Below are 18,923 nucleotides of genomic sequence, written 5' to 3' on the forward strand. Positions count from 1 at the left end.
GAGGCAAGAGCCTGGCCTCTGGAATCAGATAGATGTGGGTTTGAGGCTCATCTCTTCTAGTCCCTGGCTGTGTAAGCTTAGAAAGATAACCAACCTTGCTGAACTTCAGTTTCTTTGCTTTTAAAAACTGAATTATAATAGTGCATATATCATAGGGTTATGTGATGATGAATAAATGAATTGATGTGTCTGGCATAGTATGTGTTCAATGAACCATAGGTGTTACTATAACCAGGAAATCTGGAAAGTTTTCAACTTTTTCAGTTTATAAGAACCAGATATGGATATCATCAATGAAATCCCCTATTTGAGTCATTCACTGGTATGTGCTATGGGTAGGTTGAATCTTGACAAGAACATAATGTTTCCACATAGTGATAAGTTAATTGACAGTAATAATAAATGATATAGGTTGAACAAGATTTATACATATTCTTGATTTAAATCCTCACAGCAACCCCACAAAGCAGAATATAACCCTTAAGCTGTACACTCTGGATCAGGGTGTCTGGGTTTGAATCTCAGATCAGGTGCTACCCACCTGCTGACCCTGGGCAATTAACTGCTCTGCATCTCAGTTTCCTCATGTACAAAATGAAGATGATGATGACGATGACATTAGAAAGTGCTGTTTGGAGGATTGAAGCAGTTATTACATGTATAGCACTTGGAATCATGCCAGTGAACACTCAGTTAACTATGTGTTATGCCCATTATCACGCCATCACCCACCTTATAGAGTTGGAAACTGAGGCTCAGAGAAGCTAAGTAAGTTATCCAAGTGGCTAAGCAGCGGCTCTGGATAAAAAGTAGGAAAAGGCAATCAGTGAGATCATTACCCTCTGTCTTCTTCATTACCAGAAGGAGGAGACATTCCTTTCCCAAAGGGAGTCTACAGACAGTCTACAGACAGGGCAGTGGACACCCATCGACTGGGGAAGTATGGGTGGTCGTGAGATTTAATTACTTCTGCAGGCCTGTCTACATCTACAGCTGGGAAAGAATCAGGCTGGTTGAAACAAGCTTCTAAAAGTGAATCAGCATGAGAGACAAGATGCCTGGGAATTCATTCCCTGCAATGCAGGCTACTGAGGACCACACTATTTACCTGTGAGATTCAAACCCCCCATTCAGCTGTTTACCATCGGCACAAAGTGGCACTTGCCTTCTGGGCTGGCTACAAGTTTGTGCCAGCTCTTTCCAGCCCTGTCAGTTCACTCTGTTGGATTTTTTTTTTTTTTTTTTTTAAATGTTTATTTATTTATGATAATCACAGAGAGAGAAAGAGAGAGAGGCAGAGATGCAGGCAGAGGGAGAAGCAGGCTCCATGCACCGGAAGCCTGACGTGGGATTCGATCCCGGGTCTCCAGGATCGCGCCTTGGGCCAAAGGCAGGCGCCAAACCCCTGCGCCACCCAGGGATCCCACTCTGTTGGATTTTTAAAGGAGCTCCTAAATAGGCAAAAGATATAACCTCAAAGCCTTAACTGAACACATACCAGTGAAGCTATGCTCAGTGGGGAGGAGGCCATGGGTCAATGGAAAGGCTGCAGAGAGCCACAGCAGATACTGGATATTTCAGAGTTGCCTGGAACATGTACATCTTTTCTGCTTGGGAAAGGCTAAGTCTGCACATCACTCTTACAGGGAAGAGAGGTCTCTAGGAATGAGAGGGTATTTATTTCATTCATCTCATTTATTGTCCTCTTTGATCTTTGTAAACTGAGCAGCTTATGGAGAATCTGGATGGAAGCATTTTGTTCAATTTTGGTGCCTTTTATTCCCTGTAGCTTGGTATGCAAGCGATTCCCTTTATAACCTGCATGAACTCTCCGGCTTTCTTGGGTATTAAAGGCTTCAGAGAAACATCTAAATTTACTTTTCTTAGTTTCATTTTGTGACAGGGTGGCACAAATCGACTCCAATAATTCACTTCAGGTGCCATGGATGGCTCTGCTAGTGTCCGCAAGCAGGACCTGACTGAGAACTGGTCAGCATCTCAGATTTTAAAAATGAGCTCCATTCTTTCCAATCATGGTTTGATGAGAGGCATCACCAACCACCAAATATACCTTCCCTATTCATCTGGCCAAGAGGATGGTTAAAACTAGGAAGAGTACACATGGTTCCATTTATGGGATGTTCAAGAACAGGCAAAGTTAATAAATTATGACAGAAAGTTAGAAATTGTAGTTGCATTAATGGGGAGATACTGGCTGGGAAAGAATACAGGGGAACTTTCTGGGTGCTGGGAATGTTCTAGATCTTCATCTTATTCACCTATCTATACACACCTCCAGGTATGTATTTAAGATTGTGCAATTTATGTACTTGCTAACAGATGGACTTTAGGTAAGATACCAACCTCTCTGTGTTCTGTCCTCCTTATTTACAAAGTGGGCATGATGATGCTATCTCACAGGAGCAATGAGAGGGCTAAGATAATCCACTCTAGGTATAAGAACAGCTGTGAGCATCTAGTAACATAATACATGCTTCTGGATCTTTTTACTTCTTTTCTTGGCATCATAAAAGTTTGTTTAGCATACAGAGTGAGGCACTTGCCCAGTTCTCATTTCCCCAAGTAAAACAGAGGGAATCCAGGTGGTAGACCCCACAAACCCTAGGGCCACTCTTGTGATCAGTTAATGATGGGGAAGTAGAAAATTAATAAAGAGTGGAGAAATGGGAGAAGAAAACAAGCTGGAGCAAGAAGGAAGAAGACTGTGCTCTTTGCTCTTTGTGTTGGAAATTAAGGAGTGGTGGAGGCTGGCTGGCAAAGGCCAAGGGCACCTGAAGGCCAGGCACATCAACAGATTCTTGAATAAGGAGAAATATGGCAACCCTAGGATTCTTTGAGTGATGGGAATTATTTTAAGGTGAGCTCTTTCAGGACCATGTCTAAAACGTGTGGAGTCCCTAGCAAATATCTTTTTTGGCACGCCCTGTCTGTATGAGCAATCTGAGCTACCTGAATTGACACCAGCACCATTCTCATGCTGGTCTCACATGATCTTGCAAAATACTCCTCCAGCCAGCAGGAGCAATTTACTTGCCAATATGTCCACTGGAATTAAGGTCGGGCACTAGGCCCTAAGATACCTCACAAAAGCAAGTCCCCAAATGTCTCTGAAAATCTGGTCAAACTTACATGCATGGGGATGGGGTGAGGGATGGTAGAGGGTCCTACAATGGAGAAATAGGGGCCAGAGCTCAGGCAGGTCCTAGTCTGGGCTGGTGTGTTCCTGCCAGGTAGCATTGCTGACCCTGGCTAGTCCCTGCCACTGGAGGAGCACTTAGAAAATTTCAAGGAGAAGGGGAGCACTCCAAAGCTCAAGGATTCACTTACCCAGAGTAGCCCTGGATTCTTGGTCCAGTTAGACAAATAGCAAAAGAATACAGGCTTTAGAGTCAGAATGGCTAAAATCTGTTCTCTCATTCATTAGCTTTGTATACTTGGCAAGTGACTGACCTCCTGTGACTCAGTTTTCCCAGCCATAGAATGGACTTAATAGCACCTACTTCACCAAAGAGCATGAAGATGCTATGGGACAGTGCATATGAAATGAGATGGTGAAGGTATTGCACTGAATACACAGCAAGAGCTCAACCAATGGAGGCTATTCTTCATAATATTGTCTGCTCTCCACCAGGGAAGGCCTTGTTCCATTTGCATTTTACCCAATGTCTGCTGACAAGTTGGAAGGGAGGGATAATTGAAAGTATTCTGGCTTGATGTAACTAAAAAGTGAAAGGAGCAGGCAAGGCTGACTTGATTTAACCTGGCAATATGAGATTAGTTCTTCATTGCCTCTGTTAGGTCTCCCGCATTGCCAACCTTTTAAAGCAATAGATTGGCTGACAGGGTGCTCATTTGGAAGGTTTCACCTGCCATCAATACCCTAGCTGCCTGATGGACCATCGTTATGCAGGCATCCCCTCCCTCCTAACCAGAGCAACCGCCATTCTTAAATATTGCAAGAAGTAAAATCGTATTTGTGCTCCTTCTGGAAGGCCTGTTGGAAGCTTTGCTCTCGCTTCGTGCCAACTCTTTTTTGACAGTGATTTCCAAGGCCAGAGATACTTGCTCCAAACACCTTTGGCTTTTCTTATGACTCAGCAATGGAAGATCAATCATGTCTGACCAGAGACCTGGCAGAGTGGAGGCCCCACTGAGCTGTTTTTCTGGGTTTCCTACTGTTCAGGATGGATGTGGGAAAGACAGTGAAGGCTGCTTAGGAAAACCCAGGACACAGTCTAGTAAGACCACTTCTTATCAGGATTCTGACTCACCCTGAAGCCACTGGGGCATCTGGTCAACCCAACACGTATGGGGGTCGGGGGGGAGGGTTGGTAGGAATTCCATGACAATGAGCTTGCAGTGTGTGTCCATTTTTTTTTGAGTTTATTAAAACTAAGCAAATGGAAAAAAAAAAGCCCCAAACAAATATCATCAATAAAAACCTTTAAAACTAATGCTAAAATCTAACCATCACTGGAATCACCTGGAACCTTGCTAAAATAAAGATTCTCTGGTCCTACTGTGTTCGGCATTTCTGACAAGTTTCCAGGTGATGCTGCCGCTGTTTTGAGCACTGTAGTGCCGGAAGTCAGGCACTAAACCTCTGTTGGTCAAGGTGCGCTCCCTGACCTCCTGCCCTAGAACCTCCTCAGTGATTGTAAAATGCTATTCTTGCTGTCACCCAGGCCTACTGAATTTCTGGGTGTGGAAACTGAGAATGTGCATTAAAAAAAAATTATTTATTTATTTTGAGAGAGAGAGAAAGAGAGAGAACCTGAATGTAAGCACAAGGAGTAGGAGAGAGAAAAACCTCAAACCAGCTCTCTGCTGAGCATGGAGCCCAACGCGGATGCAGGACCCTGATATCATGACCTGAGCAGAAACTAAGAGTGGAACACTTAACTGATTGAGCCACCCAGGTGCCCCAAGAATGTGTATTTTAAAGAAGATTCCCAGGTAATTCTTTTGCCTACTAAAGCTCAAAGACCTCTGCTCTGAATTATTGAAAACGCTCCTCAGATATCCATAGCAGTCCATCTCACTCTGAGAGACTAAAGGAGTTTTCCTGAACTATGTCTCCAGGGGGATGTTAATAGGGGTTCCCTAAAACATAGAAGTGGAGGTGGCACTGAAGGATCTGTGGTCAAAAACAACTTGAGAGATGTTGGTTGAACACTTAAACTAGTTTTTAAATAGGATTTCTCAGGGCCTTTGATGTGTGAATATGCATTATTAATCTTTAATGTTGCAATGGAGCATGCAGCACTTCCTGACCAGGACCCCTTTTGACCCAGAGCACCTCTCCACAACAGTCTAGTGCAATACAGGTTGGGAAGTACTTCATGAGAATGGAGCTCTAGGCTTGGGAGTTCTGTCCTTGGAAGGATCAGCTATACCTTCATCGACTTAATACTCACAAGTGGTAGCCCTATGCTTGATTGACCTTCTCATAAAACGCATGCTTTGGGGTGATTAAATGCAACACAAACCACATCATCACTACCAGCATATCAGCTCAGAGCCCTTGTCCCTGGCCTCCCAAAGCCAGCATATCTCAGCATAGAGACCCTTTGTTACAGGTCACACATCTCGGGAGTTGGTAAGATGATGAAGCATTAATGGTAATCATGTTTAATCAGAGCAAATGGATGGCATTTATGAAAAGCTTACTATAGGTGCCTGGGTGGCTCAGTTGGTTAAGCATCTGCCTTTGTCACGATCCCAGAGTCCTGGGATGCAGCCCCGTGTGTCCAGGCTTCCTGCCTAGCAGGGAGCCTGCTTCTCCTCTCCCTCTGCAACTCTCTCTGCTTGTGCTCTCTCGCTCTATCAAAAAAACAAAAACAAAAAAACCCCAAAAAAACCCCCACCAAAACCAAAACACAAAACAAAAACAACAAAACCCAAAAAACTTACTACATGTCAGGCACTGTGCTAAGTGCTTTACCTGCATTCCTTTGTTAAATCACCACCAGAATTCCAGGGATCATTAGCACCGTTGTTTACAGGTGAGGAATTGGAGATTTAGAAAGAGAGGAAATAACTTGCCTAAGACCAGACAGCTTCTACATGTTGGGCTGTGTTTTGACTGAGTTCACTGTACCCTGAAGCCAAATCCTATATGAAGCTGCCCTGTAAAGTCTGTTACAGTAGAACATTCTGAACGGCCAACACACAGGAGCCGCTGTGCCTGCTGCCATGACACAGTAGTGCTTGCACTAAGCTCTTTCACCTAAGGCAGGACTATGTCAAACAGAAGAAGAACAATTAAATACACAGAGTGTTTGCGCCAGCCCTCTGCCCCAGCTCCTACTTCTGACAGGAGGACCACTATAGGGCTGTTTCTCAGTCAGCCGCTGAAGCTCCTCTGTGTTTTTGCAGCCTGCACCTTGTACCCTTGTATCCAGTCATCATCCCCTATACTCACAAGAACACTTTGAGATAGCTTCTATGATCTCTGTTTTGCAGGTGAAGAAACTGAGGCTCAAAGAGGTTAAGAGCCTTGTTCACAGTCACACAGCTAGTGAATGATGGAGGAGTGAGTCACCTTTCAGCTGTCTACCTCCAAAACCTACACTTGGCTTCTATCCTCAATTCTTCACAGGAGAGGAGGCTGTGAGTAGTCCTGGCTATATAGAGGTGCCTGTGAATAGTGTAGGACGTGGGAGAGGAAATGCTGAGGCTTCAGAAAACATCTCCATTCCCTAGTTGCTGTTCTTTCTCTCAACCTCTTTCTGTCCCCCCCCCCGCCCCCCCACTTCTGCTGCTTCTCCTCAACCCGGACAGAGCCTCCAGGAATAATGATCTCACTTGATGAGAGTTTGCCCACCTCGGACATTCCCTGACAGGCCTCTCTGGCACAGCCTCACCCTTGTTAGCCTAGGGCCATGTTTTTTATACCTGAGGGATTTCTCTCCTGGCTGCTGCCGTCTCCCCGCTGTTCTGTTACAAAAACTACTGGCAAGAGAGAGCAAAGGTCTCTGATCTCAGCCCCCAATGTTCCCAAATGCTCACCCTCTGCCTGCTGTTCCTGGCCCCTCTCCTGTGCCCCTCATCAACCTCCCTTTCAGAGAGCCCACTGACAGGTCAGACAGAAGCCAGCCCAGCAGGGGGTGGCGGACTGGTGGGGTGCCAGACAGTGACCTGCTGGGCCCCTCAGAAAGGAAAGGGCTGTCACCACCGACATCTCCAAGCAACAAAGCGGAACGGTTACTTTCCACCTGAGGAGAGACCTTGTCTCCTGGGGGGAGGTGGGAGGACTGGCCCCTGAGCTGAGAGAATTAGCAGAGGGCATGATGCCTGTCCTCCTGGTGTATAAAGAAGCACCCCAGGCTGCCAAGTGGGAGAAAGGACCAGACTCAACTATCATGCAAGCTTCCGGTTGGATTAGGAAAATGAGAAGTACTAATTCCTAAACATGGCTCTTCCCATGTTTCAGGTATTGTGCTTAGCACTCTGTAGAGATCGCCTCATTTCATCTTCACATCCACTCTATGGTGTAGGGACTAGGAGCCAGTTTTGGACTACCAATCAACATCACAGGATCTGGAGGTTTGCAACATACTGGCTGTGTGGCCTTGGGCTAATTAGCTTACCTCTCTGAGCCTCAGTTTTCTCATCAATAAAGTGGAAATGATAATAATACTAGTTTAATAGGGACTTTGTGAAGGATTAAACAAGCCTTGTGCAAAACCATCTGTTTACTCTGGCTTTACAGATGGAGAGCCCTTTGACAAGGTTGGGCAGCTGTTCATGAGTGGCAGAGCTGGGATTTGCACACAGCTGGCCCAGCCTCAGATTTGCTGATCTCTCTTACCACTCTGTGCCTTATGAGGCTGGCCATGGTTTGAGAGATCCGGCTTCACTCAATGTGATTCTCAGCAGCCCCTGCCTTTCCTCTTGTCTCAGAGAAGGACTATAGAGCCTGCATACCTACTGCCACCAACCCAAAGGAAGTCCATGTACAGGGTGAGCCAAGTTGACAACAGAGATGAAGAGCAGTATAACCGTGTGTTCACCTCCTACTGGAAAGAAATAACATATCTTACATTTGGATTTTCTTTGCATTAATAAAATGGTATGAATGGTATATCGTGATTTGGGTGTCATTGTATGGATATGTTTTTTTAATCCTAAAATGAAAATGTATTCATACTAAAATAATGTACTGAGTAAAAGACAACTGTTTTCTATCCTAGAGACTTCTCATTAAAACTTTTATTCATTCAATTCATTGAATAATGAGTTGACCAAGATAGAGAGGGACCCTGCAGTTAGGAATCTAGATTCTAGAGGGGAAACAGACAATTAGCAAAGAAATGTATGACTTTGAGAAAGTGATAGTGTTCTAAAGAAAAATAAGGCAGAGTAAAGGCTGGGAGAGTGATGGAGGAGGGGGGTTGCTGCTTTAGATGGAGGCAGGGTAGGGAAGCCTTCCCAGAAGTGACATTTGGGGAGAAACCTGAATGAGATGAGGAAACAAGTCGTGGAAACCTCTGGAGAAAGAACATTCGGGGCAGAGGGAACAGTAGGTGCAAAGGCCCAGGGTGGGAAAGTATCTTGAGAGTAGGAACAACAAGTTGGTGAATGTTGGGATGGATGATGGAGATGAGTAGAGGAAGATGTAAGTGCTGAGTGGAAGGAAGAGCCCACTAATGCAGAGCAATAGAAGCCATGGTTGTGACCTGGATGCCATTCTATGGGAGATGTAATGCCCAGGGAAGGTTTGCACAGGGGCATCATATGATCTGACTTTTATTTATTTTTATTTTTATTTTTTTTATCTGACTTATAAAGGGATTCTTCTCCTTTTTTCAGGCAGCCAGGGAGATGATGGTCATACAGATTGAGCCTGCCTACCAAAAGCAGTCAATCATCTTTTAAAATAAGAAGAGGGGCTTGGTGAAACTGGCCAGGAGAAGGTCCCACAATACTATAAAACAAGGAAGCCAACCGAGAGCAACTATTTGGACAAGAAATACCTCTTTACTGATCATGCATCCATCAGAGGGTGGATCTGTCTGATGTGGTGACCAAGATGAAGATGCAGAGGACCACTGTCACCGACTGAGACTACCTCCCCTACATCTGAAAGTATAACCAATTCAAGAAATGCCACTAGAACATGTCTGTGCCCCATCCACCTGCTTATGGGATGTCCAGATTGGTGACACTGTCCCACTGGGTGAGTGCTAACCCTTGAGCAACACTGTGCACTTCAACATGCTCCAGATCACCAAGGCCACCAGCACCAAGAAGCAATTCCAGAAGTTCTGAGATGAGACATCTGCCCACACGCCAAAGAAAACAGTTATTTTTCCAGTCATGGGCCCAGCTAAAAAAATAAACATAAAAATAAAAGGATTCTTCTGATTGTTTTGTATAGAATAGTCTAGAAGCTAGAGACCCAGTGGTCCAGCCCAGTGCAATTGGATGCATGATTGGGTGGAGATGGAAGGATATTAAGAAACCATGGTCTTAATGGTTAGGGAAAAAATGCATGGCACCAACTTTGGGTGTGAGGGGGAATGGGACAAAGGTGCACATGCAATCTGTGCAGCAACACTCACAGACAAAGGTGTCGTGTGAGAGATTTGGAATGACCACTGCAGCAGACCATGTGGTAGCTGGCAGTGCTGTACATCAGAGGGTGCTTTGGGTGTGGGCCCCAGTGGGCTGGAAATTTCTCCCTGGCTCTGATTCCTGAACCATGTGCTTTATGAGTAAGCATAGCAGAAGTAAGAGTAGGAGAAGCTTGCCCCAGTGACTATAGCGCCCCTTTCTCTGTGGGTTCCCCTTCCCCTTCCCTGTCCCAGATCCCAACAGCTTTGGACTCTCTGGCAAACCCGATATACAACTACTTTCAGGAAAACAGGTCTGGGAGGAGAACAAGTAAGACTTTTAGAATTAGGAGAACCAGCTGCAATCCCAGCACTTCACTGCTGACTTTGGACAAACTACTCTCTAGCTTTTTAGTTTTTTTTTGTTGGTTAAATGGAATCCTCTATTGTTAAATGTCAGCAGCTAACTCAAAGACTTTTTTTTTTTTTTGACCCTATGCAGGCCAGACATGTCAGTGAGCCACCCAGATCACTGGGTTGTGATATCTGAGGGAAAATACACTCAGTCCAGCATGAGTGGGTGTGGGATTGAGGGGGATTGTACACTAGAACAGGAACCCAAAGATGGATTTCTGATTTTAATATGCTATATAATGAGCTTTTGATTGGGAACAGTATGTGTGTTTAGAGTCTCTGAAGTCACATTACACAGGGAGATACTAATAATTGGACCTGTCCTTTAAATCAATTGGCATTTAGGCACTTCCTATGAACTTGCTAGTCAAACCTCACAAAAGGCCTGCGAGGTTGGTATTGCTATTCCCAGTTTACAGCTGAGGAAACAGAGGCTCGGATAGGTCAGGTGCTTTGCACAAGTAAGTACAACCAGTAAGAACTGGAGTCAGAACTTACAAAAATCTGCCTGACCCAAGAGCCTGCAAGCCCCAGCAGAAAAGGGCACAGCATCAACTTCAGGCATGAAGGGGAATGGGAGAAGCCCCAGGAAGTCACAAGGGTGAGAGGCCAGGGCCAGCTACCGTGTACTCTCTTCTAGATGCTCCTCCCACATCTGTCCTTTACTCCAGTGTTCTTGGAAGGGGGGAGAGGAACAGATCCTGGGATTGGAGCCCTGAGCCCCTCTCCATAGCCACATCTCTGTGGCAGGGGTTTCAGTGAGTACAGTGACACACCTGGGCTTCATATGCCAACCATGTTGCCCCTGCCTTGGGATGCAGAGCTTTTTGGCATGTCCTCCCCTTCAGGTGGCCCAGGGATGCCACACTTGGAGGAATCACTCTCTCAGCACTTGGGATCCCCCCCAAACTGCACCTATTGTGTCATATCAGTGATTCCCAAAGTGTCAGTATCACCTGAGTCCTTGTTAGAACACGTATCCCTTAGAAATGCATGGCCCTGCACCAGACCTACTATACCAGAAACTTGTGATTTGGGCCCAGTGACCTATGCATTAACATCTTCCCGGTGATTCTGATGCTCGCTGACCTAAGAGAACCATTGTACTAAGTATTTTCCATGTATGAACTCATCTGAGCTCCCAATATCCTATGAGGTGGCAACTAGCATTAGTCCCACTTTACAGATGACAAAAGTGAGGCTTACAGAGATAGATCAAATGGCTCCCAGACACACTGAAACAGTGGTGGAACCAGGACGTGAACCCAGAGCTCCTAGCCCCAAAGCCTCTTTACCACCCTGCCAGGCTGTCTCCTCCCCTCGCAGTGAAAGGATGCACACATGCGAGGAAGAGACATAGAGAAAGCCCACTCTTTCTTCTCTGCTGCGAGCATATGTGTTTAGGAATAACCCAAGCAGATATATCAGCCTTCTGTCTGAGGGAAGAGGTGTGGTTGCAGTTTTGAGACCAAGATGCTAAATGCAAGAAGGCAAAGCAAATACTTGGGGTAAGCTTCCCTCTGCCTGGTGCAGCAGGCGCGGCCTGGCTCTCTCTGTCCAGACCCGCTTCCCCAGCCTCACCCTCCTTCAACTCTCTGTCAATCTTCCCAGAGGTCTCTGAGTACACGCAGCTGTCCCTTGTCCTCTGCACCTTTGCCATCTCTTTGCCCACAATGCTTTCCCTGTGTTCCCGATGTAAGTCCTCTGTAGCTTTCAAAATTCGAGTTTTTCCTGTTTTGGAAGCTCCTTGGCCTCATTCTAACCTGAACCCTTAGTATGTGGCTTTGTAGCGGCTGATTTCACATTTGTGTCACACCCTCAGCAGACCTTGGATTCTCTAATGCAGAATCGGAGTCTCCTTCATTCTGGTGGCCTGGCTGGGTGTATGCATGTGACTGGTGGGGGCAGAGGTAGTGTTTGTTCTCACCACCATCCGTGACAAGAGGTGCGAACAGGGCCAGGGCTAGAGATGGGTGAGGGAGGCTGGCCTAGGGTCACAATTAAAGGAGGTGCTCACTCTTGGGTGCAAAGGTGCCTGGACTCATCCTAGTCTAGTTGCTAGGTCTCAGACCAATCTCACCAGGCACACATTCTCTTTAGGGTGACTGGGTCCTTGTAGGAGCATCATGCTATAGAGAAAATGTACCAGATTTTAGAGCCAGGAAACTTGGCCTCTGACCCAGATCCGCCCTACCCTGTTGTTTGCCCTCGAAGAAGTTACTTCCCCTCTCTGGGTTTTAGACCTGCTGGGGACTCCACATTTTAGTCTTTCTGAATCTCACATTCCCAGACTCCACAAACCCTGTGAATCAAAGAGGCAGTGTCCCTCAGTGTGTGTGGTCACAGAGTTCCGGGAAACGGGGTTGGCAGATAGATCAATGATGAAGCACCTTGAGCTCAGGAAGATGAGGGAATCCTCCCTGGAAAGGTTTGGTCTTCATTGTGCTGGGGGAGAGAGACAGGCACTGCACACAGAGCTTTGGGGCACACCTTGCAGTTTTCCTTGGAATCACATTTGGCCACATAGCTCTGGCTCCTGTCCAATCCCCCAGAGCTCTTGGCTGAGAAGATGGAAAGTCAAAGAAAAGAGCACAGACCTTGGGCAGCTGCTCTGGCTGTGCTGCAGAGAGTGTCTAGCTATTTAAAGTCCAACTGCTCCACTTTCCCCTGCTTGTGCCCTGGCATTCCAGTGCATAAGCACTTTGTGGCAAAAATGCATTCCAAATCCAAAACTGGGGGGAAAAAAGCTAATGCCAATGCTATTTTTCAGAATGTTGCAGAATTTGTGTTTCTGGGGGGTTAAGGGTGTTAAGCACTCACAGATTGCCTGCTCCGATCCTGGACACAATAGTCAGCTGCTGTGAGGGGTACACAAGGAAGGCTCTTGACTTGGGTTCTGAGTCCTGGCATGGCTATATTTTAGCTGTGGGGCCTGGGTAAGCCACTCCGCTTCTCTGGCCCTTAGTATCTGCCTCTATGTAAAGGATGTTAAGAGGCTCTTAGGGCTCTTGTGGGCTATTGTCATGATTTATTTGGGCAATGTGGGTAAAGTCTTAGTAAGTGCTCCATGCATCAGGCCTCTGACATCAAGTCAAAGACACTCCCTGTTCTGAAACTATCTGGACTCCTCTGATATGTCTCTAGGAGATGTTAATACCTGCACCAGATTTCTCAGCCTTGGCATTATTGATATTTTGAGCCCAATCATTCTTTGTTGTGGGGGCTATCCTGTGTATTTGGGAGTTTTAGCAGCATCCTGGGCCTTTACCCACTAGATGCCAGTAGCATCTCCTTTCTTCCTCCTTCCCTGCTTCTTCCCTTCCTCCCTCCCTCATAAAATGTCTCATGATGTTGCCAAATGTCCCTGGGAGAGTAAAGTTGTCCCTGGTAGAGAACTGGTCTGGGCTGAGGGGAGGACTGGGGGGTGCAAAAGACCTAATCCTGGCACCAGGGCTCTTGAGCCTTTATTCAAATGCTGGTCACAGGAACCAAGAGGGAGCTTGCTATAATCTAGGCAGTTTCTCTGGCCAATGCAAAAAATATGTGAAGCCAACATAAGGATATAAATGTTACCTCTTTGCCCACCAGTTAAATCTGTGTTTTGATCCTTTAATTCCCTAAAATAAGAGATTTAAATTATTAAATTTTTTTTGCAAATTATGCATTTTAATCACCATTTTATGATGAATAGTTGATTTGTCATCTAATCAGGGAAAAATATAATCCCTTAAGAGACACTTAATAATCATTTAAACTACTAAAAACTTGATTAGAAAAGACTAAAGGTATGATATTAAGTAAACTCATGAACTTTAAATACCTTCTTTTCCTCCCAACAAATTCCATGGTCAAATACATTTACTGTGAGAAGGTGTTCGGTGGGTAAGTTCTATGTTTGAGGTGACTTTTCCTGAGGTCTCTTTACAACAATTCTGTACTTGTTTGAACCTTCTTCAGAAACAGTCTCCAAATTTAGTCAGCATTTGAGAAGAAATGAGCTTCTGCCTTTAAAGTACCAAAGTGGTCTATCACAGTGGTTAGCTGGAAGCCTATTTTGAATATTACCTTCTCTACCCTCTGTATCCTTATCTATGATATGGGAAAATTATAAAGAGATTCACAGAACTTCTGTTTCTGCTGTGAAGACACAGACAGCATGCTAGGAAGATATAGATGGGATAATTTAGGAGTGTGACATTTGTTGTGAAGGAAATACCATGGGGTGATGGGGGGAGAGACAGATAGGTCAAGACAGGCTTCTTTGGGGAGGTGACGCTTGAGTTGGGAACAGAAAATGGCTGCCAGTCATGCCAAATGCCCAGGTCAGAGGGTTTCTGGCCCTGGATCAGCAAAGGCCCTGAGGTGCGACTCAGCTCAGCATGACAGGATGAGGGGTGGGCAGAAGAGGGTACAGCAAGCAGAGCTGCTGTGGAGGGCGGTGGGGGATGGGCGAGAGAGGAGGAAAGGGCACATCACAGAAGTCCCTCCAGGTGAAGGTGAAACGTTTGATTTTGACTTTTTCTTTTAGGAGATTTTATTCATGTATTCATGAAAGACACAGAGAGAGAGGCAGAGGCATAGGTAGAGGGAGAAGCAGGTTCCCTGTAGGGAGTCTAATGTGGGACTCGATCCTGGTAGCCCAGGATCACGCCCTAAGCCAAAGGCAGATGCTCCACCACTGAGCCACCCAGGAATCCCTGATTTTGATTTTATCTACATGAGAAGCCCTTTGAGGACATGGCATGATCTGATTTACAATTCAGAACTATCACTCAGGCCGCTGTGTGGAGGAACAGAAAGCATGGTGTGGTAGAAGCAGCAGAGAAGCCCACCCGTTGGTTGCCCATCCCATTACCCAGATGCCTACAAAGCTCAGAACAGGGCTCAGTGCATGTAAGCTCTCAAAAATCTCACTGACTGTAGTTTTTATATGCGATAAAGAATGGATTCTACCTTTTTTCTTTTTTTTTTTTTAAACCTCATTAGAAAACTGTGTCCCAACCCTCAGTTTCCTAAACAGAAGATTCTCTAGTCAAATAGGTTCCCAGAGGTCAAAGATCTTATTTATACTGGAAGATTCAGAATAATTTCAGCCCCCCCATTGCCATGTGGTCCTCAGTTGGGGGTTAGTTCTGTTTCCTTCCCAAGGAAGAGAGACCCAGTGCCTGGCCAGCTGGCAGTGGCCTCAAGGCCACATTTCCCTTGTAAGCATTAGATATATTGCTTTCCTCTCTGGGAGCTAATTGGGGACTCTGTTTATGGCTCCAGCTACATTTGCCACAGGTCTTTGGACTGCAAGGGGAATCCTCATCCAACCCAATTAATAGAGCAATGTTGTACTTCTAACCTGTCCCCCACCCAACCAATCCATCAACATGATTTGCACACATTAATCAAGGCATTTACAATGGGTTCACCAAGCTTTATCTCTCATTGGATAAAGAAATGGGACTATTTGGACTTGAGAACTATAACTCTTCCAGAGTCCCTGAAGTCCTGAGCTTGGCGCTGCTAAATGCACAGACAAGGTGTTATTAATTAACAATTGAGATAAATGCCGGAATAGCATCCCTGAATCATGTCAAACCAATTTGGATGGTTATGGGATGGGGAAAGGGGGAGGAGGCCATGGGCAAGGGGTGGGCTTCATCCGTTCCAAGTGCTTTGGACAGACTCCAGTGTTATTTCTCCTCATTTAGACCTGGCTGGAGCGCCTGGAACTCAGGCCAGCATCCGCATCTCTTAACCCAAGGCAGCCTCCTTTGGAGCAAAACAAGGAACCAAACTTCACAGATAGAGGTGGGCTGGGAAATACTGTTATGGAAGCCTTAATGGAGGGAAAGAACTACAGAAGATGCTGGCGGGTGGAAGAGCCCCCATCAGGGGTTCCTGACCACACAGATCGGTGGCTTTGAGGACTCTCCCAGGAGATGGTACTGAAGACATGGGGTTCAACATGGCGATGGGCTTCTTGTCCTGTGGCCAATACCCACACTCCATGACCATCGCCTCTCTATGTTCCCACTGAAGGAGGGTCTTCCACCCTGTCAACCCTGGCTGCAATAATTATAATAATGTGTTTATGCATCTTATCTTTTGAGATGGATATGAGCTCTTTGTGGACACTTATCATATTTGGCCTAGTATTTCCAAAGTCCAACATGAGCAAACCCTCAATAAGCATTTGTTTGTTAGACCACAAATGAATAGCTAGGGGATGGATGGATGGAGGATGCACACCCTGATGATATAATTAAATGTTTTTTTAAATCTTGAAGTGAATATTGGTCACCTCTCCATCCAGGAATGGAGAATACTTCTCAAAACACACTCAAATTATTAACTGAGAAACTAAACATGAGAACGTGTTCATACGTTGTCAATTACTTATTTCTTCTTGACCTAAAATTCCCCTCTCCTCACTTTACTTCTCTCCCTTGAGTTTTGGGAATCTTAGCAGTAGGGGCTAGGTGTGTGGGCACTAGGCATTGAGCTGGGTCAGCCTACTCAGTGGGAAACCATTATTTAAACAAGTTTTCCTCAAAATGTGGTCTGCAGACCACTTGTATCAGAATCCTTTGAGGTGCTCAATAAAAATGCAGATTCTTAGGTCCCATATTTGACTAGATAAATCAGAATCTCAAAGGTAGGGGCCTAGAAATCTAATCTAAATTTTAAACAAGCTCTCCAGGGTGGTTATGCAATGCTGAAATTTGACACGCACTGGTTAGAACCTCAGTGGTTATGGACGATGGGAAAGTTACTGGTTGGGCTCCATCTATGTGGACTCAGCCTCTGTTCTAGAAACGATAGCAACATTGCTAACAACATTAAAACTGGCAGCAACCAGCACGTGAGGGCATCCCACGAACCAGGCACCTAGTAAAACATATTGCATATGTTTTGTCAGTGAAACTTCACACCTGCTCATGGAGCTGGCATTATTATGCCTATTTCACAGACAAGAAAACTGAAACTTTGAGGAGTCAAGTTACTTGTAGAAGTGGGACACAAAGACTGCTTCACAAGCCCAAGCTCTTAACTGTCATGATGTGACAGTGTCACATGAGCAACCAGCGAAGTGACATGAGAAGGAACAAGAATCCGACTTTGAGTGCTGTGTCAATGTAACGGAGGGAGACGCGGAAAGCTTGCTAACACAGTAAGGCAGGATGGGATGCGCTACTGACTGTGGACAAGCTCAGCTTAGAAAGGTTCCTCCCCACTCCACTCCAGGCCTCCACCTACAGACTGGAGAGGGCATCTGATAGGATTCCATGGGCATTTCAGACAGACTCCCAGGCTGGCTTGAAATGTTGGGAGCAGGGCTTGTACAGACAGAGGGCTGGGGCTCCTGACTCTACGTTCTGGCTGATAAAGGGGTGTGGGGAAGGAGTAAGCCCTGTCTTTCCAGGCCAGACAGTCTAACAACGCTTCCCCACCTCGAGGTTCCCACTTTTAGAGGAAATCTACACCCTTTCTCCTACCCCTGGCTGTGATGAACTAAAAATCTCACACCTCTGTCTTGGTGGTGATAATTAAATATTATCTGCCTGTCACTTGATGCACATGTTGTGTGTATTCTCAGACTTTAATGAGCTGGTATTTGTCTTCTGTAAGCAAAAATATTTCTTTGAGTCTCTTCTTTTTCAAATTGGGGTGAGCAGTTCAAGTGAAGATCTTTCACTATTAAAAAGACAGTCTGCTTACTGGCATGTCTGTCTGAACTGTTTCTACTGCTTTAGTAGAAGCAATAGCAGGGAGAACCTGCTCCTTCAGAATCAGCCATTGCTTCCTGATATTAGTGGTCACATGGCTAGGGGGTGTTGGGAAACTTTGAAAGGGTTGCGATTAAGAAGGTAGGGAACTGGTATAAACTGTTTTGGGGGATAGTCATAGGCAGCTTTTCCAACAGGGCTTCTCATATAGGCACAGCAGAATACAGAAAATGTTTGAGTGAAAATTTTCTCAAGTCTTCTAAGGAAGCACTTAGCTAGCACCGTTCTAGATGCATAGGAGAAAAGTGAATTCATTCCATATAATGAATGTTTTAGGACCGTGGTTCTCAAAGAGAACCTGCCTCAGCATGGAGGCAAAAAATGTCCAAACCTGTAAATTTACTTGAAATTAAAACTCTTGCATCCCACCCCATGCCTTTGGAATCTAAAATTCTGGGGGAAAAGATTTAGCAATCTCTGTTTAATCAAGCCCTCCAGGTGGTTTTGCTGTAAGCTAAAGTTTCTGAACTATTAGTAGCCATAAAGCACCAGGACTTAATTCTCTCCCAGAGGAATCAAGGTTGGAAAAGGCTGTTAAGGGCTTCAAATATCTGTATCTATATTTGTATCTATATCTATCCCAGTTTAAAATAAAAAAATATCTATCACTTTAATCTGAGATTTTTTTTTTTTAAACGTAGAGTGTTCCCAGATGAAAGCATGATGCGCCTCTTCCGCTCACTTTGGAAGAGCACTCTATTATTTCTCCATTCATGAGGTTCATAACAAATGTGTTCATCGCAGCTGCTCCCAGGGCCGACATTCATGCTCTGCCTGGGTGCCTCCTCTGACCTACTGTCAGGTTTAGAAACACACAGCCCTGCCTGAGAACTCCCAAAGCAGGAAAGAGCCTGGGGCAGAACTCTTACCCCCACCAAAAAAAAAAAAAAAAAAAAGTGATATAATTAGTGTGCTGCCGGATTGGATCTGGAGCTGATGAGGAGCAACTTTAATATTTATCAATAAACAGCAAAGTGCTTAGCACACCTCCTAGGGAAGTAATTAACCATAAAAAGGATACTCTGCACTGAGGAATCTCCTCCAAAAAAAGAACTCAGTTAATTGTGAATTGCTTACACCAGGTGAGAGACAATCCGTGTCTACCTCTCTCACCTGACATAAGCAACTCTGAATTAACTGGGAGTTTCTTTTT

The 18,923-nt window shown here is 45.3% G+C and overlaps 1 protein-coding gene and 1 pseudogene across 8 annotated transcripts in view; one reads left to right on the forward strand and one right to left on the reverse strand.

Moving 5' to 3' along the window:
* TENM2 (teneurin transmembrane protein 2) overlaps window positions 1-18,923 on the reverse strand; it is a 1,505,907-nt gene that overhangs the window by 83,619 nt on the left and 1,403,365 nt on the right. The window lies entirely within an intron of this gene.
* Window positions 8,848-9,340, forward strand: LOC140631570 (small ribosomal subunit protein uS17-like; annotated as a pseudogene).

Source organism: Canis lupus, chromosome 4 (genome assembly GCF_048164855.1).
Source record: "Canis lupus baileyi chromosome 4, mCanLup2.hap1, whole genome shotgun sequence".
Lineage (NCBI taxonomy): Eukaryota > Metazoa > Chordata > Mammalia > Carnivora > Canidae > Canis > Canis lupus.